Source organism: Protopterus annectens, chromosome 2.part2 (assembly GCF_019279795.1).
Source record: "Protopterus annectens isolate FY-2018-M chromosome 2.part2, PAN1.0, whole genome shotgun sequence".
In the NCBI taxonomy this organism is placed as follows: Eukaryota; Metazoa; Chordata; order Ceratodontiformes; family Protopteridae; genus Protopterus; species Protopterus annectens.
This window is the reverse complement of record NC_056730.1, coordinates 652,211,171-652,234,132: the sequence shown is the minus strand read 5'-3', so window position 1 is coordinate 652,234,132 and position 22,962 is coordinate 652,211,171. Positions and strand designations below refer to the sequence as shown.

At 37.3% G+C, this 22,962-nt stretch overlaps 1 protein-coding gene across 2 annotated transcripts in view; it reads right to left on the bottom strand.

The window, feature by feature from the left end:
- HSPA12B (heat shock protein family A (Hsp70) member 12B) overlaps positions 1 to 22,962 on the bottom strand; it is a 1,104,373-nt gene that overhangs the window by 256,882 nt on the left and 824,529 nt on the right. The window lies entirely within an intron of this gene.

Below are 22,962 nucleotides of genomic sequence, written 5' to 3'. Positions count from 1 at the left end.
TCACTTACTTTCCATGTTTGTAAACTAACATATTTAGTATACAAGTATCACAGCAACAAAAAGATTATCAGGTCAAGAGAAAATATATAAATGTTTTGTCACCCTTTACTATCAAGCAATTGGAAATATAGTTACAAAACTATAAATAGGTTACTTCTTAACTAAAATAACATCTACAACAATCCATGCCTGTCATTTGGAAATCAAACTTCACATGACCCATGTACCTTAAGATTAAAAATTATTTATTTAAATGTACATAGCTGATGGAAAGAGTTCTACCTTCATGCACAGATATTTCACCTCCCCCGAGCTAGTCTCACTAATAGAGATGTGTATCAAGCCCCATAGAGCAGCTAGTGAAAATTTACTATCTGACTATAGCATCATTTCCAGTGCCTATGGTAATTAAAGGGTGGTGATATCGCAATTATCTATGTCTACCAGCATACTCTCCCCTGGAAAAAATATCATCATCATAAACCATCTCAGCCCTTGTTGGAGTACTGAGAAAAAAAAAAACAAGCAAAAATCTTCACTTCCATCTAAGAATACATTCTCACTCCAGTTTGGCACCTGTCTGACAGTGCAACTTTTTGTCTGTGGGAATGTCTGCTAGTGGGATTTGACAGAAAAAGGTCTACTCCCTGTTTAGTTTTTTGGTAAGTTGTTTACTTCATTCTCTATTTGGAAATCACAGCCCTGGTGATTTTTATTCAGGGCTAGATCTGTGAGTGGGTGGGAGAAGTCATGCTAATTAATTTTGCCACTGAGAGTTTCTTCTTCTTGGTTACACTATTTTTTTGTTTGTTTGTTCTTTCCCTCTGAACAAGGGAAAAGATTACCTCTTGTGTCACTTCAAAGGTAGGTGACTAGATGGCTGTAAGGTGTCATCTCAGGTGATTACTAGGTTAATGAACCTAGGAGAGTTTTTTAAGCCAGTAAAATGATTAAATACATTTAGTATTTTTTCTTGTTCTTGCTATATAGGGCGAACAAAGACACATAATAAATACTGCTTCAACTGTTATTTCCAAAACCTTTCATAAGGCTTGCGATGAAAGTGACATATAATCATATTATGGAATAATACTTAGGGATGGAATGTAGCAGCAGATAATTTTAATCAATTAAAAGCTACTTTTCTTAGCACTGACCTTATTAAACTCATTATTGTGTACAATGATACATCTGAACTGGAGATGGAAGTATGCTACTTCAGGACCTAGTCTGCTTCCTAAATAGGAAGCTAAGTAAAGCTGAGATAAGATGGGTCTATATAATAACAGCAGATGGTAAAAATAGTGAACACTGTTATGTCGAACTCAAATGTCTGAAATCTGAAAACAGTGAAGGAACGGATCAGCAAATTTTTTTCCCAGGGAAAAAATTTGCTGTTCCAAAAAAAAAAAAAAAAAAAGAGTATTCAGTCAAAATTAAGTGGGGGGCTTTGCCCCCCCCCCCCAGGAAAAAAATCACTGATCCATTCCTTCGCTGTTTTTGGACTTTGAAGTTCAATATATCAGCGTTTGCTATTTTTAGCATTCGCTGATGTGATATAGACCCAGATAAGATAGTCTGCCACAGAACAAGAATATCTCACTATTAATTGGACACTAACTTCTCTACAGTACTATTTATTTGAATGTAGCTTCACTATGGCAATTAACCAAGCACCCCTGAAGTGGTTGTAGAAGTAGACAGTTGTAAACAAGTTGCTGAAGTGGACTTTTGCACTGCAGCTATTTCATTTCACAGGAGAACCTCACCCAAAAAATGAAAAAAAAAAAAACATTTATTTTTCAGCATATCTTGAACTTTTATGCATTATTAATGTCTTCGTATCAAAGTAAGTTGTTATTATTTTCTAATTTGTTATACTCCAAAATGAGCTGAAAGGGGGTCTTGTAGTCAATGCCTGTATCTTTCTGATGTCATTTTAGAGGGACAGTGACGAATCCTTATGACGAGATGATCACTTACTGTGGTTTTCTCCCTCTCATCACCTTACAGCGGTACTGTAATTGCCTGCTTTTGGCTGTCAGCCTTAATCTACATTTTTAACGACTTTGCTTCCTTTGATTTTTATTATTGGCCATTTCTGATATAGCATTTTAAGGGATGTTTGAATGATAGGCTTAAGAAAGTAGCTGTGTTAATTGTTCTTTTCAAAATAAGAACTGTAGTTCTGTGTTCAAGTGACTGCGGTGGTGGTGCTGCGGTAGCGTTGTCGCCTCACAGTTAGACGTTGCCCGTTCAATTCTCAGTTAGAGCATCTTCTGTGTGGCGACATGCGTGAATGGGCGTTCCTTCGTTGAAGGTTGTGCGTTAGGCCCGGCAAGCCATTACGTAAAAATCTACTGCCAATCATTAACGGACCGGAGTTTCTGCTGTGGCGACCCCTAACCGGGAAAAGCCGAAAGACACAAACAAAGTTCTGTCTTCAAGTGTGAGAAATCTGATCCTATTGACAATAGGTGTTGCTTGGGTTGAGATGGTTTGAGTAGCATTACATTTTTAGTGCTGTAGCTAGAATTAGTCTTTGTTGTTAATCTTCCTCCCCCAATTCACCTACTTGTCTCAACAAAGCATTGTATGCAATGCAAAAATACTGTAAGAAAACATCAGAAGAACATTGCACTTTTACAGAATATACAGTACAGAAAAAAAATGCACATTTAAATACTGACAGAAAAAAATAAGATTAAAATATTTTCTTTCTTTGTGGCACTCAAAGGTTTGATTAATGGAAAAGATTATTAATTTATAATAATAATAAAAAAAATAACTCTGGGATTCATTAATGCCTACCTTAAGTGTACATTAAGTGCACACCATTCTGTGTGAACAGACAACACAAGCATAACTTACACCTTCTTCCTCCTAATTTTAGTTTTCTTACTAATTTTCTTGCAGCTTTAAATACTGAGGGGGTCATAAAGGTTATCACAAAGTATAGACTATAAGAACACTTAGTATAATCTTTCTCAGTGACTAGAGAGCACAAAAATGTGATAGTAATGTTCTTGAACTCAGATCATGTACACTCAGTGTACACTTAGTATAGCTATAAGTTGTGCTTTCTTGTTCATCTGCATCTGAAAACTAAGTTTAAAAACCTTGCTTTTGTTCTCCAGGCTACATTATTTATCTGAGGTGTGATGCTGGCAATCTAAGGATCCTAAGGGATAGGTTCCTGACCCAGAGACTCCCCAGACTCTGGAATATTCTGCCCATACATGTCAAGCAGAGCACCTCTTTGGCCCTCTTCAAAAGGAACCTTGATGATTGGATGGGAAATAGGAAATTCACCCCGGGGATCACATCAGTCACCCTGGTAGACAGGGGTCCAGGGGAGTAAATAATGTGGGAAGAAATACCCTGTGAATTGTTATGGCTAGGCTTGTATAGGCCCTAGGGCAGATAGCCTAGTATCAGCCTATGAACCTATGAAGCTATAATGGCTTTGTAGCTGGTATAAGTGATCAAACTTACCTACTCTGCCTCTCTTAATAGCCTTTATGATGTAAGAGATGATGAGACAAATGCAGGAAGGAAAGGGAAACAGAAATAAGTTCAGATACAAAACAAATGGAATAATTATTCAGTGATGTTTTTTTTTGTATGTGACTTATTTAGTATAGGATTACAGGGAAGGAAAATCACTTTTTTGAAAGAAAAAAAATTACATGCAGTTGGAGTTCTCATTTAAGGAAGAACCTGGCAGCAGCAAAACAAATGTGGATGGGTTATCCTAATCCCATAACACATATAATTCATCAATACAGAACTGTGAGTTATCTGCTTGATATTTTTTGTGACATAGTGACTATATGATATTTTAAAAATGTTCTGATGGACCGTGTATATATTGTGCATTATGGTAACAACCTAATGGTGGTGTGTATAAAGATCATATTACAGTAATAAAAACTGGAATAGCATAGTCTAATGTGAATCACCTGTGAAGTTATTTTAAAAAAAGGGCTATAAGCCCTCCATGTTAAAGTTGCTTATCTCTCACAGAGAGGGATTCTGAGTCCAAGAGTGGAGACTCTTGGTGAACACTGAAGGTAGAAGCCGTAGAAGAAAATGGATCCTGTGTGAGTCAATTCATCAAGTACCAGGAGGCTATAGATTTTCTCAAGCAGTACCAGAAATCCAACTATATATATGTATTGGGGATTACTAGGCAGTTTGACTAGAGCTGCTGTGCCACACTTACAAACTGTAAGAAATATTGTGTTACACTGAGAGACTTTAAAAGTTTACTAACAAACACAGGACTTAATAGTAAGTAGCCACATGTATGTTAATCAAAATGTGTTTTTCTTTTAAAATGAACTTTATTTTGATGTTTTTTTCACTGTAAATAAACTGAAATAACCATGAATGGAATAATTAGCCGAGAAGTACCAGACTGTTACAAGTTTATGATGCTTTTCTTGGATTGATATAAAGGAAATGGAAGTTTGTCATTATATAAACCGCATGTTAGACTGAAAGAAAGCTGTAGAGTAAATATATAGCTTGTATAGCAGGAATGCCTTTACATAAGTATACTAATAAAATGCCTGGAAAATTAAAAAAAAGCATCCTTTGGAATATTTTAATATTTTAGATGTCATCTATAAATTATTGCAGTTATTGGCATTCAAAGGAATTTTCTTATTATAAAGAGAGAGAGAAAGATTCCAGTACCTTTCCAGTGAGAATCACAATAATTTTCAATTAACTACTTAGCTGCTAAATTGTCATTCTCCTTACATAACCTTTTCAGGTTATAAAAACTAGTTGAAAAATACTCCCTCAAGCAGGTCTAGTCTATTAATGACATCCCCAGCATGTTGCTGTTTTGAAAACATTTTGTTCTATAAGTTCAAAGAAACTTGTAACAGTTTGGTATCAACATACGTTAATTTAAACATGGCGAAAATAACTGAATATGATATATTACTATAAAGCAATTAATTATGCTAATGCAGATTCATATCAAAAAGTACTTTTATCACTAAAAAACACATTTCTTTAAATTGTCACTAGATGGCACTAAATGATTGCTTATCAGAAGTCCTGCTTTGTAACTGTTCATTTTGGGACAGAAGCAGACATTTGTGTTTCTAATGAACTTCTTGGAACTTTTGATCAGCAGTAAGGAACATTTAGTTAAAACTGATCAACTGCACTATGTAAAAATATATATATGTTTTTATTTTTCTAAGCATGAACATGGATGACACTAAATTTCAAGTATCACTCACACACACATTTTATTTATATATATATATATATATATATATATATATATATATATATATATATATATATATATAAATATTTATAACATAGGATATATATTTAGAACTGGCTGACTGGTTCACAGGGTTACGGCTACGAGTTGCTATTCTGGGTTTAATTTGTTTTTCAATTTCTAGTGGTAACTCATCCTGTAGTCTTTAGTTTGATCCTTTCAATTTCTGTTTGCAAACAGCTTGACACTAAGTAATTCACTTAAGAAGACAATCCTGCTACATTGCCCATGAAAAGGTTTTGGCGAACTTAACCTGCTTAATAAGTAGATGCATTCAAATAGTACTAATCTGAAGTACAGTGACAAATATATTTTTTATTTTTGTTCTTTACTAGATAGGCAGGGACAATTAAAAGAACTAAGGCATTTTAGAATTTTTAAACTTGCCTAACACAGTTCACTCAGTTAAACCTTCTGTCTGTGGCTGTACTGCTTCCCTTTAACACAAATATTTATACTTTCATTGCATGGTTTTAGTTTCTGCTTGTAAAAAGTGGCACAAAGTATGCATATTTCTCATTTCTGAACTTATTTAGCAGGGAAATGGTGTTGAAGCTTCATGCTTGCTTACTATGCCACCTGAATGTAAGTGTCTCATATTCCAGTCAAAGTTTTGAATGTTACGTGCGGAGTGATTGCCCTTAACATTTCCAGTGTTACACCTACAGCTGTCATATGTACACAGCATCTGTGCTTTAGTTTTGTATCTGTGTAAATATGCAAAGAAGATGTGACCTAAGTTTATCTAGTTTGCCCAAATGTTACTGTCAGGCATTGTGTAATATGTGTTGCTTTTTGATTTTTGCTCTGATCCTTTCTCTTCCTAGGATCAGAACTCTGTGTTATTTTTCCAGTTACCAATTGTTTACATGCAAGTAAGAGTGATCAGATAAAGACTAAGCAAACATTTTCAGCATCATATAATACACATAGCTATAATGCTGAAATCAAGCCTCTGTTTGTTTCATGTACCAATTTCATTTATAACTAATATGTAAACAGCATACTCTACACCTTGTAAATCTTCAGCTGTTAGCAGCTCTGGCAATAGGATTGGAAGGTCCTGGATATTCACCTAATGCAGTTTCACAGAATGGCCACTTACACAACAGGAAGTCTTATTATGCTGTAACTGTAAGGTCATCACGGAATAGGTTTGAGTCAGGACATAACTATGCAGTCTTAAAGTATTTTTTATATCACAGATACTATTTGCCATACTTACAGATGACGAAGATGTCTTCTAAGACTTTATTGACTTTTTACATATTTATGGTGCTAGTATTAGAGTGTTACATGTTTCCCTCACAGCAGACAAAACTGTGGGTGTAGCTGAGTTCTTAAAAGACTCTGTGCTTTAATTTGCTGGAAATCTGCATTTTGCACTTTGTACTTCCTAACCCAACTCATATTAACAACAGCAACAACAGAACATGCTTACTGAACTTTACAAACTTAATAAATTCATGATTATCATATGTGTCCCCATGGCATCATAAACATTACTTTCATATGAGTAGCTCTATCATTTTGTTTTAAAAAAAAAAGGACAAACTTTAGTTGGTATAAGGCAAAGTATCAAAACCCAATACAATGGCTCCACCCCCCAAAAAAAATACACATGAAGCATATTAACAACCATAAACAAACAGTTATGAGAAAATAGTAACTATACAAGGGCAGGAGTTATAGAGCTTTAATTTCATAAATATGAAAATATATAGTTAATTGACAGCTTGAAAAACAGCTCACATATAAAACAGGAAAAGTGCCTGTGTTTTATGACAAAAATGGAATTTTGCACCCACCAAACTAAGCCTTACCACACTTTGATGTTTGGTCAAATCCATTGACTAGTTTCAGTTAAGGATGTTATATGCACCTGTCAGGGAGACCACATACCCATGGCCGTCTGCCTTCTCTGACCTTCAGATGATTTAATTTGCATCTCCATTATCTCCATCACCATGACTACAGCAACCTCAGTTTAAAACACTTTGGCACTTTACCATTTACATGTTATTGCCTTCTTTGCAGCTATCACAAACAGAGCTATGACTAAGTTCCTGCTAGAAAGAGACAGGAATGCCAAACCTAGTGCAATCACGAAGAGGGAAGACATGAACTGGATTCAGTTCCCTTCTCAACCATAATGACCAGGCCTTGCAGTCTGTATTAAACCTAGTATTTTCCCAAAAGACATGCATCCAGTCCACTAACTCAATCTCCTTATGTCTTCAACATCTTTCGTCTGTCCCAGGGAAACCACATTAAAGTCTGGATGAAATATAAATATATTCAAATAGACACTGCCAACCAAATAATCTAAAGCACCTGGCTTTTGTGTGTGCATGCTGAAGAAGCTGGAATAATTGGAACAAGATCATCCATTCCAATTTACAGTTTGGTTTATTCCAGCTAAAATGTATTGGTTCTGGACTGCTTACATTCTTGCAGAATACCATAAATTCGACAAGTTAAACACCTGTTATCTGCATACATTTTTTCTGCCTTTAGGAGCTATTTCTCCAGCTTTGGATGAGATGCAATGGCATTGTTTACTGGCAACCAGAAGTGACCTTTCCATGCTCTTGATAGCAGAATCTGCTTTGCCTTTTCTCATGCCATTTACCCACAATGTGTTCATAACTAACTATGGTTGTTCCCAGTACAGAAGCCCTAAATATGATCTATCAATTTTGACAGAAACTATTCACAGTGTCCACAAGCTATCCACAATGTTTTGGGAGACAGTTATTGTCCCCACCCCCCAATCCCCATGTCAGCTATCACCATTTTAAGCCTTTTTACAAGTGTGACAGTGAGTCTAGAAGAGATACTCAGTCTAAGTCTACTTAATAACAGCAACAAAACCTCTAAAAAAGTTATGGTTGATGGAGATCCTATATGTATTGTAAACTGTACTGTTGGAGGGATGGCAGGGAGTACAATACCAATACAAAACCAAATTAGCCATATTGGTGTTGGTGAATGGCTATAGTGAGTAGGATCCTGGAACCCAGATCAAGTGTTGTGAAGGAGTGTGGGTGAAGATGATCTTCCTTGGGTTCTCTTGGTGTTGGTCCTCTGTGGTTCCCTTCAGTAGATTCTGTTTAGGGGAAAGTGGTTAGTGTAAGCAGTCCCACAGGGTGTTTAAAATAGATCAAAGCCTTTTGGTTCCATTTCAGTCCTTTATTGTAAAGTTACAGGCAGATAAGTGCTCTCAAAGACTAGTTTCAGTACTTTCTGGTTCACAGTTTATAATACAGCCAAATGGGCTTGACCTAAATTTGCACCACACTGTGGGTGTAACCACCGAGTGGAGGATCAATGGGTGTGCCTGTGGGAGGGAGTCAGGAAAACTGAGTTCACCCTTCTTCTTTTTTCTGTGATTTTCATAATTATTTGGCACCAGTTTTTATACAGTAATGACTACCAGAGGTCTAGTAACATTGACATTCACAAGGATTCCTAAGTAGTACCAGAAGAAACATAGTTAATAAACAGTTAATAAATTTGGCATACATATTAGACCCAGGGGAAATGATAAATTCCTTCATAAACTTAAATGCTGACACTAACCGCTTGCCCTAAAACAGGCTCTACTGAAGGGACCATGGAGGACTGTCACTGAAAGACACCCAGGTAGATCATCTTGACCTAGACTCCTTTGCAAAACCTGATCCAGGTTCCAGGTTCTTACTTGCTATTGTCTAGCCACTCGGTGACAATGGTAAGGCTAATTTAGTATTGTATTAGTCTAGGTCTATTTGAATGGACTGTATCCGACAGTTTCATAATACTTCTGGTATCCATCAAACACATTTCAATTCAAATAACCTGGAAGTTTCCATTCCGGTTCTTATAAAATATACCAAGTGATTGCTGCAGTCACATAATGAAGATAACTGCAATATAGAAGATTCTATAGGAATGAGAAGTGCACTAATTGGCTGTCTGACAGAGTAGCTGATGCATGGAACAGACTACCAAATTACATTAAAGCAAGCAGTAGTTTAGATAGTTTTAAGAACAGCCTGGGCACTTATTATGGGAACAAGTTTTATTGGTATCTTGTCCAGCTAGAAGGGCATTAATGTTCGTGCTTGAAATATTTGTATGTATGTATGTATGTATGTATGTATGTATGCATATAACTGGGGGGGGGCACATGAATGGCAATGTTAGAGCATTATAGATTATTCTGGAGTTTTGTTTATCTCAACAGAAGACAACAGACATCTTTTCTGTTTTAAAAGATTTTGTTTTAGAGGAAAGGGCAATAGTTATCCCAGCCACCATATACAAGACCCAAGCCAGCACAAACCAAAGACATACCTGCATTTTTGTTGACAATCCAGTATTAACATTTTCTACTTTACCAAATGGTCCTCAACTCTCTGCAGAATCTCATCATATGTCAGAGAAATAGTTTCTTCTAAGGAGGGTCATGCCTTTATTCCAGAGTAAGTGAATAGTTTCTTCTTGTCCAGGAAGGGCTATTTACCTAATATCTTGAGATATATATATATATAAAATTTTCTCTAACTACAGTAGTCTTTCCTGTGTTAATTTTATACCCTGTTAGACATTCAAAGTCCTGTAGGGCCTGAAATATGGTTTCCAGGTCTCTGTCCAGATTCATCACATATACAAGCAGATCATCTACATGTAAGGAAAGCTTATAATGTTTTCCTTCCAACATATAGCCTTCAATTGGAATTATCCTCACTGCTTCAGTCAATGGCTCAACATAAACTGCAAAGAATAAAGGCAGCACTGGGCAACCTTGCACCATCCCTTGGCTGCTCTGAAAAGGGTTAGACAATTTTATACCTAATTTAATTCTGGTCATTGAACCCACATATTGGGGATATAGCAAGCTAACAAGCTTCTGCAGTAAACTTACATGTGCAGTAAGCCTACACTTGTAAACTACTTAAAAATTTCCGCTCAAGCCTAAAAAAAGTTTTTTGGCATCAAATCTCAATAATGCTAGTCCATAAATATACATATTTGCTTGTAAAAATACCTTGTCTTCTTAATAAAGTTTGTAAACCAATAAAATGAAGCATGTGCCTGTGCAGCAGTTTCGTAATAAAGCTGCTTGGTGTTTCTCTGCAATTTTTATAAAACCTGTTTGATCCAAATATATAAGTAAGGAGAGAAATACATTCACACTTTTTGCTAAAATCACCATACAAATATTATAATCATGGTTAAGCACTGAAATGGGATGGCACAATTGATGGATCATTGTGTCTCTTCCTGATTTAGTGTAAAAAGCCCTACTGCCTGTTTCCAGGAGGTAGCGGGTAAAACAAGCCTTAGAATTTCATTAAGTAGAGGTACAAAAATGTATAAAACATGTCTTAAATGCATATAAATTTCAATTATTATGTCATCTGGCCCTGGAGTTTTGCCCCACCTATTCCCTGACAAACTGCTTCTAGTTCCTCCCCTGTTATATCCATAGATAGAAAGTTAGCTTCCCCAATGAGACTCTCAGGAGTTTAAGATATGACAGATAGCCAGAGTTTAGTCACCCAGATCAGCAGCTTGTTGAGATCCTGACAAGTGGGGCAAATAAAATCACCAAAAAACCTCCAGAGTCTTTATGAGATCCCTAGCCTCATTATCATATCCCCTGTCCTTAATCTTTACTACTAGTCTCTCTGTCTTGTACTGTATCTTAGCTCAGTGCTAAGTGTTTATGGTTGCAGGAAGAGTCACATTGGAAGAGCTTTGATGTGGATTTAGCTTGTTTAATTTTGTATTCAAATAAACCATTAATTTATGTTTACATCTATCTGTTCCTTCTCTTGTATCAAAATCCCCTCCAGGGCCACTAGTATTAGGACAAGGAACATTTTCTACTGCTTTGAAAGTTTCCTATACACTTTCTGCCAGCAATCAACAGCAGAACCTTTCGAAACTTCTGCCAATAATTCTCTACTGTTGTTGAAAATGAGCTATACACGGCTGACTTGTCTCCAGTTTACCCCAAACAAAATCTACCAAAGATGTCTGGCAGTTTTTCCTTTACAAAAATACATGTTCACTTTACAAAGTATATTGACATTCCTAGAGACAATGAGGGTGATGATATAATAACTTCAGAAAGTATTCCAGTCTATTCACCATATAAATATGCTTCTTGGAGCAAAATATCTTATATAACCTTGTTGCAGACTGAAACTAAGGGGACTCATATATGCAGTTTTTTGCCTCATTCCTCTGGTGGTGGTGGGCATCTACTATCCCCATCAAATATGAATATTTGCTAAGAAACATGTCATCTTTTGTCAAGAACATGCTCTTGGTTCAGTCTTCATCTCTGTAGTTGACAAGACCAGGTTCCAGTCCCCTGCACAATACCTTATGCCTTCCATAAACAACTGACCTGTCATACTACTGGCTATAACATGGATGACAGACCTACTATTGAGGTAGTAAGAGCATTATAAACATTAATCAGTGCCAAAAATGACCATCTAACCAACCCTTACTCAAAACATATCTGCCCTCTTTATGTACTAATACTTTTCTCAGACATATAAGAGGAACATCCTAGAGATATACAACCTATCATGGCGAACAGATATTCCATGTCAGTCTTGTGCATTTGCTAAAGAAGAATCATTTTGGGGTGAAGTCAATTTAAGTACACAAAACCACAGCTCATTTCACATTCCAGAAAATTATTTTCATAAGTTAGTACAGAGAAGAATGACACCATGCTGCGACGTTTAATACTAGCAGGTAGAATCCAATAATCATGATACCATTCATTTGCCCCAGCAAACATTCAATACATCTACAGTACACTGCAGATTCCAGTATTACTTTTAAATTCAGTGGCAGCAGCATGTTCATTTCCTCTCTGTAAGAACAGTTAAATTGCAATGAGCCGCATTTAAAATAATAAACCAGTAAACTGTGTACATACTTAGACAATGACTACTTCTACTACGGAAATACAGCACGTCTACCAAAGCTAGCCCATAAACATTGACACTTTTGGGACAACCCCCCCCCCCCCCCCCAGTTCACCTCCTTCAGTTTTGAGAATCATTAAACTGACATAAAACCCATCTCAGTTCACCTCCTTCGGTTTTATGAATAATTAAACTGACATCTCTCCCACTGCTGCAGGCTGTCCATAATTCCAAATGTCAGTGACAGTTTGCACTCATTATTATATCACAGCTGTAACAAAAAAAATCTTACATTGCTATCATAAAGTGTTCAAAGCTGCACTCTCCTTAACATTCCAGCTATACATGGTGCACCAGCTTTGTCTAAAGCAAACACTAAAACATGTCCAACATAGGTAATAACTCTAAAGTATCTTTTGAGATCCATCTGAGTCTGCCATGTTTCAGTATTGGCCAGGGGCAGATGAATTTGTTTCTTCATATTGACTAAAATCAAGAAACTCAAGAAAAAAAAACATTTGATCTGATTATTTTGCAAATTGAGAGACTGCCAGAACCTAAACATAAACCATTGGTTTAGAAACCACACAGCAAAAAAAAAATCTTATAGGGAAACCTTAATAAAATGTGTCCCTATTACTGAAGATAATAGATTCATAGCTTGGTACTGGGTATTGGCCCTAAGGCCTATACAAGCCTAGCCATAACAATTCCCTGGCTATTTCTTCCCACAATATTTACTTCCCTGGACCCCTGTCTAGCAGGGCGACTGATGTGATCCCCGGGGTAAATTTCCTATCTCCCATCCAATCGTCAAGGTTCCCTTTGAAGAGGGTCAAAGAGGTGCTCTGCTTGACATGTATGGGCAGTCTATTCCAGAGTCTGTGGAGTCTCTGGGTCAGGAACCTGGGTCAGAAGATGACAAAACATTTGCTGGTAAAAGGAGTATACACATTAGCATGACCCTGACTCTTTTTCATAAATAAAGGAATTGGCTTGACCTTCCATGAATATCCATGCCTCTCTCTCTCTTTTCCTTCGGAGGCTTTATTTCTGCTTGTTGAGGTATTGCTCCATCTGCTGCAGTACCACTGTTTGCTATAAGCTGATGTACCCTTCATTCAGCATCTTCACCAAATGGAAGTAGCTTGGCATCCCTGGAAGAAGGAACCTCAGCTGAGCAAGACACCGTTAATGTGTTCTCCACCTTTATTGCCTTCAGAGTCTGATGACTGGTAGGAATATACTGCATCTGTGGAGAAATCATGGTCTCATACTAGTAGGGAAAACCCCAATCTTCAAGATTTTCTTTCGTTTCCAGTGCAAGGCCATTACCCTTCCCTTAACATTGCATGTGGTATATCTCCCCAGAATCAGCCTAGGTTATTTCAGGTGGGCTGACTGTGGAGAAAAGCCAATGTACCAGTTCCAGTTTGATTTCCTTTAAAGGAAAGTCCTTCCACTTTGCCATCTTATACTTCATAAAATGCAAGCAATCTACTCTTCCAGCAGTTTCTGGCTTGTCAGTAAAGAAAGGTATTTCCTTCAATACCTGTCTTCAATGACTAGCTAATGTGCCTTTAACAGGTCAACCCAAGCTACAATGGCAGTTTTCTGGTGGGACAGATTGACTAAAGATGGGTCATTCTCCACCAGTTGGTCTGAGTGAGCAGTTATGGTCTGCTCTAAATCTGTGGCTTCCCAAGATAAGCTGGCATTTATCTTTTGAAACTCCAGCAATATAAATTGAATTGCTGGTTGTTGATTTGTCTAGGACAGCTTGCTGATTCCGGTATGCCTTTTTCTGAGTCTGCCATTAGATCAGGCACCAGTGCTTTGACACTCATGTCAGGAGAGCTTGGGTTTTAATAGCTGTTCCCTGAGTAATTAGAAAAAAAGGTATTTATTTCCTTACTGGGTTGAGTACTGGTTTACATGGACCCTTTTCAAGCTTATCCAAGGTTCACTGTCTGGTTGCGTGACTTGCTTAAGATTATACTGCAGGCAAACAGACACTCAAAAAAATCAAAGCATAGACTACACAAAATGGCTTATTAATAACCAATAGCCTTAATATTTTGTGTTAATAGCCAAACTGTGTACACATACAACTATATTACAAAATAGTTTACTCATTGGCATAATACTATGCCAAAGCTGAGACCATCCATAGAACAGCTGCAATTCCAAGTCTGCAGCAGCATTTGGCAGTCAGCTGCAGCATATGGAAATTCACACTGTGATGACTTGCTGCAGTTTAAAAGACAGAGATGTAATTGGTGGATTATGCCAAAAACTAACTGCTGGAGGCAAAAGCTTTGTATCATTTCTCACAAATACCGACACACCAAACAAATGTACTGATATGGCTGAAGACATAGTACCACCTGCACCAGAAGATCCAGTCAGATAGCAAACAGGTCTGTAGTGTATTGGATTACATGTCAATTGTCTCACTGACATGGATGTGATTGACAATTACTAGTTAGATGGGGAGGTGTTGCAGGCTGTGTGTAACACGTGTGTACCTCACATGAAAACACACAGTTTGCTAGGGGAATTCTATATGCCTTGAACGTATACTGTCATTGGACATACTGGCATCTAGGTAATTTCAATATCTTATGGGAAATACTACTGGAGTGTCCCAGAGTGCAGTCTTCCATATTCTAGATAAATTTCTGAGACTCATATGCATTGTGATTTAGAGCTGTATTAAGTTCCCTTCAACACCAGCTGAGTGAAATGCAATCATGGAAGGAGTGCTGTGCACCTCTCGGTAGTACTTCATACTAATAGACAAGACATACATCACTTTGAAGGTACCAGGCAGGGGGCATGGAAGTGTATATATTAATAAGAAAAACATTTGTTATAAAGATGACACCCTAACACAACTGTCAACATAAAACTCAGTAAAGTGTGCCTTACCCAGACCTTTGTATTAGACATGTCTTCTCATGTAGACATCTACTGTGTAAGTAAATGACCATATAAATGTGTCAGTGAACAGCAACTGGCATGTCATGCACAGAGACAATATTTCAATGTATAACATAAATGAGTTTCTAATTATAGGTAATTGTATGTACCATGGTACATCTTATAAAAAACAATGAAACATGGTCGTCTTCCAGTCTGGAGTGTCAGAGTTCTATTATCTCAGTTTCAGGCAGCAGACCAATAACATCCTCAGGGAGAAGATAATGGCACTGTGTAAGAGGTTTGTTAATGACACTGTGTAAAAGGTTTGTTAATGGGACTGTGTAGGAGGTTTGTTAATGGCATTGTGTAGGAGGTTTGTTAATGGCACTGTGTAAGAGGTTTGTTAATGGCATTGTGTAGGAGGTTTGTTAATGGCACTGTGTAGGAGGTTTGTTAATGGCACTGTGTAAGAGGTTTGTTAATAGCACTGTGTAAGAGGTTTGTTAATGGCACTGTGTAGGAGGTTTGTTAATGGCATTGTGTAGGAGGTTTGTTAATGGCATTGTGTAGGAGATTTGTTAATGGCACTGTGTAAGAGGTTTGTTAATGGCATTGTGTAGGAGGTTTGTTAATGGCATTGTGTAGGAGGTTTGTAAATGGCATTGTGTAGGAGGTTTGTTAATGGCACTGTGTAGGAGGTTTGTTAATGGCACTGTGTAAGAGGTTTGTTAATGGCACTGTGTAGGACATTTGTTAATGGCACTGTGTAAGAGGTTTGTTAATGGCATTGTGTAGGAGGTTTGTTAATGGCACTGTGTAGGAGGTTTGTTAATGGCACTGTGTAAGAGGTTTGTTAATGGCACTGTGTAAGAGGTTTGTTAATGGCATTGTGTAGGAGGTTTGTTAATGGCACTGTGTAGGAGGTTTGTTAATGGCACTGTGTAGGGGGTTTGTTAATGGCACTGTGTAAGATGTTTGTTAATGGCACTGTGTAGGAGGTTTGTTAATGGCATTGTGTAGGAGGTTTGTTAATGGCACGTTGTAGGAGGTTTGTTAATGGCACTGTGTAGGAGGTTTGTTAATGGCACTGTGTAAGAGGTTTGTAAATGGCATTGTGTAGGAGGTTTGTTAATGGTACTGTATAAGAGGTTTGTAAATGGCACTGTGTAAGAGGTTTGATAATGGCACTGTGTAAGAGGTTTGTTAATGGCACTGTGTAGGAGGTTTGTTAATGGCATTGTGTAGGAGGTTTGTTAATGGCATTGTTTAGGAGGTTTGTTAATGGCATTGTGTAGGAGGTTTGTTAATGGCACTGTGTAAGAGGTTTGTTAATGGCATTGTGTAAGAGGTTTGTTAATGGCACTGTGTAAGAGGTTTGTTAATGGCACTGTGTAAGAGGTTTGTAAATGGCATTGTGTAGGAGGTTTGTTAATGGCACTGTGTAAGAGATTTGTTAATGGCACTGTGTAAGAGGTTTGTTAATGGCACTGTGTAAGAGGTTTGATAATGGCACTATGTAAGAGGTTTGTAAATGGCACTGTGTAAGAGGTTTGTTAATGGCACTGTGTAAGAGGTTTGATAATGGCACTGTGTAAGAGGTTTGTTAATGGCACTGTGTAAGAGGTTTGTAAATGGCATTGTGTAGGAGGTTTGTTAATGGCACTGTGTAAGAGGTTTGTTAATGGCATTGTGTGAGAGGTTTGTAAATGACACTGTATAAGAGGTTTGTTAATGGCACAGTATAAGAGGTTTGTAAATGGCATTGTGTAGGAGGTTTGTTAATGGCACTGTGTAAGAGGTTTGTAAATGGCATTGTGTAGGAGGTTTGTTAATGGCACTGTATAAGAGATTTGTTAATGGCACTGTGTAAGAGGTTTGTTAATGGCACTGTGTAAGAGGTTTGATAATGGCACTGTGTAAGAGGTTTGTTAATGGCACTGTGTAAGAGGTTTGTTAATGGCATTGTGTAAGAGGTTTGTTAATGGCACTGTGTAAGAGGTTTGTAAATGGCATTGTGTAGGAGGTTTGTTAATGGCACTGTGTAAGAGGTTTGTTAATGGCACTGTGTAAGAGGTTTGTTAATGGCACTGTGTAAGAGGTTTGTAAATGGCATTGTGTAGGAGGTTTGTTAATGGCACTGTGTAAGAGATTTGTTAATGGCACTGTGTAAGAGGTTTGTTAATGGCACTGTATAAGAGGTTTGTAAATGGCATTGTGTAGGAGGTTTGTAAAGAACAATATTGGCATATTATAGGTCCTGGTATGCTCAGGTACCATCAGCATAGCATCATCTGGTAAAACAAATCAAAACAAAGAAATATATACTATGACTTGTAAAACATGTACAAAGTGATTAAAATGATGCATGGACCATGGGTGTTGTACTAATGTGCTACATATAAGATATGATGAAAAGTGCGTGTACTGATCACCTGCATTGGACATTGTTATCATTTTATCCATCTCAGGCACTTTATATCAAGATGACTATCATCATTCACAGAAGTAATGGGTCTCACACAGGGGATAGATAACTGCATAATAGACTACAGACTGTGCAATATTGGCCACATGACTGTAAATCACATCACATGTCATGGAATCTCATGTCAAATAGGTGATGATAACCCACAACCATAGGTAAAAAAATACTCCAAACAGGAACAAGCTCAACTATGCTGCCTGTATTTGAAATCCACTTAGTAATTCAGATATACATTCTTTTAGACATTCACCTCATCCTTTATTTTTTCATATACAATAGATTCACAACAGATGTTTTCACCCAAATAACATCTTACAAGCAGGCAAAAAATCTCTTGTTCACATCCCTTCTGTCTCTATTTCTCCATGAATTCTCATTTACTCCATATTTATTTATTTTATTTATTGACATTTGTTTACCAGCAAAGTCCACGGGGCCAGAAAGAGCCCATTTTCAGTGTAGGCCCAGGGAGAAAAGCTCCAGGTCAAATAACAAATTTAATACAATGTTTACAAAGTATCAAAACATAAAAAAAGCAAATAAAATCCAGAGTTTCATAAAGACAAACTAAAGTGAGAAAATTCCACAAGTTTCAATTTAGTCATAAACTTCAGATTCTATGTCACGTACAGGTGATTTGAAATAAGATACAAATGAGTACAGAATAAATACAAAGTTTCAAAGGAAATTTAGCTATACAGTAGTTTCAAAAAGAGCTGTAGTTAGTAACAAAAGGAATCAAATGAAAACATTCGGAAGTCAATAGATTGCTGTAAATTTAATCTAGGTAATTTCTAGTGAAGATACAGAGCAAGAAAGAGAGTGGTTAGAGAGACGAGATAGCATAGGAGCAATAATAGGTCTGAAAGGACGAAAAGTCAAGTGATGGCATCATGTGGGGTAGAAGGGGCATTTGAGCAGTTACATACATGGTTAGAGAGGAGATGCTTATGTAGGGCGGTTTTGAAGTTAAAGGGATGTTGTTCAATGTGGATAGAAGAGAGGAAGTTATTCCATAATCTGGCAATGATCCAGGAGTATAAGAGTTTTCCTGCAGGTAGGTTTGGTTTGTGAATTTGGAGTAAGTGTTGGTGTTCTGATCATAGAGGCCTAAGGGGGGTGTAGGGGGCAGGTAAGGAGCTAAGGGCAGGGCAGTCTTGTGGTTTATGGATAAGTTTATGTGAGCTAGTTAGCTGCTAACCATGGACTTATTTTTCTGAGAAACATATGTCTGTATAATCCTTACTTCTATTCTTTTCTGATTTCAAATCTATCTAAAGCTCTTCCTTTGACCACATCCCATCGTCTAACAATTTTAAAGTATTTTCTACAAATGTATGCGTGTATGTTTCTTTCTATCTGTCAGTCAATACAGAGAGTTAAGTCTCTTATTTTTTAATGAGCTTCCTCCTGTACCCATGGTACATTGTTTAATTCCCTCCACCTCCATTTGCCCAGTGTGTGACTCAGAGCAAGTCACTTGACCATACAATGCTCCCAATTGCCCCTGAAAGGGGCCACTTTGCCCATTGGGCTTACCTGTTTAACAAATGTAGAAAGTACATCTGTTAGTATGTTGGCACATCTCTCTTTGCTTATGTTTAATTCCATTCACTCTTTTGTCAATTTCAAATCTGTAGCTCGTTTATTCCAGTTCTGACATGTGATGTTATGAATACATCAGGTTTCAGCACTCACTAAGTCTAGACAAGCTAGCCTTCCGCTCTGAGTATAATATTTGTTTTTAAAATACAAATATTTATTTACTTTTTTTCTGTTTCCATTTTTTCCTTGCTGTTTTCAGCCAGCACTAACCAAATTCCTACTAGCTTCCATGCTTTGCATCTTCCGTCATTTTACTTTCTTCATCAGGAAGGTTCACTCTTTACTCTTATTTCTTACCAGTCAAAGATGCAAATTATTACCTTCCGAAGATGTAGACCTATTATTATTCGTGACAGTCTTAGGTTCTGGATTTTTCCAGGGAAGTCTATGTATTACTAATCTAAATGTCACCCTGTAGGTGAAACACATCTCTGACCTTCTGTCTTTTTTTTCAGGTAATTATTTAAAAGGACTATCTGAAATTATTTCCTCTTCTGTATTATTTTTACACACAAAATATTTTTTCTCTTAATGCAATTTGAACTTGGTCCAAACATACTTAAGGCCTTATATGTTGATTTACACTGTTTTCAACTCCAACAGACTTTTGTGTAGTAGCTCCCTACATTATGAAAAGTAGTGGCTAGAAGTGTCATACAATAAACACCAACAAGCATTGCTATTTTCATTTATATGTCCATCATTTTTGCAAATAAGGCACTTCATTGTCTTTACAATCACATTGTATGCAGCCACTCCCCCACATTTGAAACATTTTGGGGTCTCTGCATAAAAAGTTGGTGGCACAGTGGTATGGAAGGTAACATTCTTGCTTTACAGTGACCTAGTTTGGCACTTTGCTGGGATGCTTCATTGTGGGGTGTGCATTCCCTTCCTATGGTTGCATGGGTTTCTCCTGCGCTCTGGTTCCACATTCCAAAGAGATGCTGTAGGTAAACTTGCTAGCTTCCAAATTGCTTAATTTTGTGTTTGTGTGTGTTTGTATGTGTGTGTGTGTATGTTTCTGCATGTGTGTCTATATGTATGTGTCTGTATGTGTGTATCTGTGCATGCATGTGTGTATATGTGTCTGTATTTGTGTGTATGTGTATATGTTTCTGTATTTGTGCGTGTGTGCATGTATGTGTATGCATGTCTGCATGTGTGTGTCTGCACATGTGTATGTGTGTGTCTGTGTGCATGTTATGTATCTGCATGTGTGCATTTGTGTGTGTGTATGTGTTATGTATGTGCATGTATGTGTTTGTGTGGGTGTGTGTGTGTATGTGTGTGTGTGTGTATGTATGTGTGTGTGTGTGTGTGTGTGTGTGTGTGTGTGTGTGTGTATGCATGTGTGTATGTGTCTGCATGAGTGTGTGTGTGTGTGTGTGTGTGTATGCATGTGTGTATGTGTGTGTGTGTGTGTGTGTGTGTGTGTGTGTGTGTGTGTGTATGTGTGTGTGTGTGTGTGTGTGTGTGTGTGTGTGTGTGTGTGTGTGTGTGTGTGTGTGTGTGTGTGTGTGTATGTATGTATGTGTGTGTGTGTGTGTGTGTGTGTGTGTGTGTGTGTGTGTGTGTGTGTGTGTGTGTGTGTGTGTGTGTGTGTGCATCCTGAAATGACCTGGTGCTGCATTGCCATCACTTCCTATTCCATGCACTGACTGCAAGGACAGGCTTCAGCAGCCCTGCAGCCATGAACTAGATTAAATTGGCTATTCAAAAGTGAAGGAATGATGCACAGAACAACAAATGTCTTCTTCTACCAAGAAAAATATTATTAGGTACTTGTAATATGTCATTATTAGAATTTAAAACATTTTTTTCCTTCCATGCTTGATGCAAAAACCTTAACAAAAAAAAAAAACAATAAATCAGTGTCTTAATACAGTACAATTTTAAGTCAGAAAAGTATATCTTTTTCCATGCCACTGTCTGTCTTTAAAATAATTGTGATAAATTTCACTCTGTCATTAAAAGTTGTTAAATATATTGCTGGTTGTTCTCTTCTTAAAACAGTATTCAATATTTCTCAAGTGCATCACTGTTTCTAAGGCAAACATTAAAAATCTTATCCTCCTTAATGTGAATTCATGCATGAATATCATAAGGGGAAAAACAGTTTTTCAATATAAGTTCATAGGTTTCATAGGTAAATACTAGACTAGCAGTCCTTGCGGGCCACTTTAAGCCTAGACAGTTTTCCTTTTTGTGCTCTAATTAACCTGTCTCATTTGGTTAGACACTGGCCTTATCTATCCCATGGTCGATAATTATATATTACCCCTAATGAGAACAGTCGGGATCATATCATAGATAATTTGAGGGGACCCATGCATAGGATAAAGCATTTAGGAGCAGCCTCTGTTCATTAGTATTAAAGTGTTAGTCCTGGGGTACATTTTCTGTTTCTCACTCATAGATCCAAACTGCACTTGAAAATGGACAAGAATGAGTTTTGTTTTATGTGGATGGAGTGCCTGCTTCAGAGTTTTGGTATCATCTGTGAGATGCACCTTTCCCTATAAACCATTCTGTTGATGTTGCAGAAGAGGTTCAGATCCTTAGACCGTGTATTTCTAATGCTATTTGACTTGCAGATGTGCAGTAAATCCATCAGTATTGGGTCAGAGGATGCCCTGTATGCCAGGCAGATGTCACCTTTAGTAGTCTGTAGGGTACCTAGTACAGGGCTTCGAGTTGGTCCATGTAGCATATGTTGTTTTGGTCTTGTACCCTTTTATTATGGTATCTCTGTGGGCATTCCATTTGTTGCATGTGTCTGGATAGATACATGCCAATGGGAGCATTATATTCAATGATGGGCCTAATGTGGCCTGAGTACAAGAGACCATGACATCCATAGATCTAGACACAATCCTTAATATAAAACAACAGCTTTTCTTTTTTGTATCTTTAACTGCTGCATTTATGTATTTGTTTTGGCAGCAGCAGCTGCTAAAAACACATTTTCACTTTCTGTGTGGTCTCTAACTTTTGGCATAGCTTCAGAACATTACCTACATGAAAACAGTGGGGTCCCAAGATTTGTGTCTGTGGTTATCTCCGTCCTACTTTGTAATTGCTTACTTTGTAGTTCAAGGCATCGTCTCCTGGTCTCTTTCATCACTATCCTCTGGCTGATGAACTTCCTGTTTACTTTCAGTGGAAAAGGTTGCTGTTTGATCCCCTTGTGTAGGTTTGGCACTTTTCAGACGATTCAATCCTCTGGTTATAGGCTAGATGAACTTGCTACTAAAATTTAATTTAAACGGAGATAATTCTACAGGTTCAACTCAATGATGAACTGATTTCTCTGATTTTGTAACTTCATCGCATTTACTGGAATTTAATTTCTCACAGATGTTAGACTTGGTCATCAAATGCAGCAGCTCCATCTTTCACCATTACATCTGATTCACAAACAGCACTTATACATAAGGGAAATAGCATTCCCCCAAGTGATTAGACCAAATTTCCCCATGTCTGTATAAATCCCACCTAGGATATTTTCCGGATTCAAGCCTTAGGCCTAGTGGGACCAATCACTTTACAAAATAGTAAATAACTCAGTAAGTAAGCAAGTAAATCAATAAATAAATAATTTAAAATTAACATAATTAGTGGGTTTTGTAGATGTGAGACTGGGTCAGCTCAGAAAGTCTAAACATTCTATATAGTTTGGTCAAGGGAATCTGCCT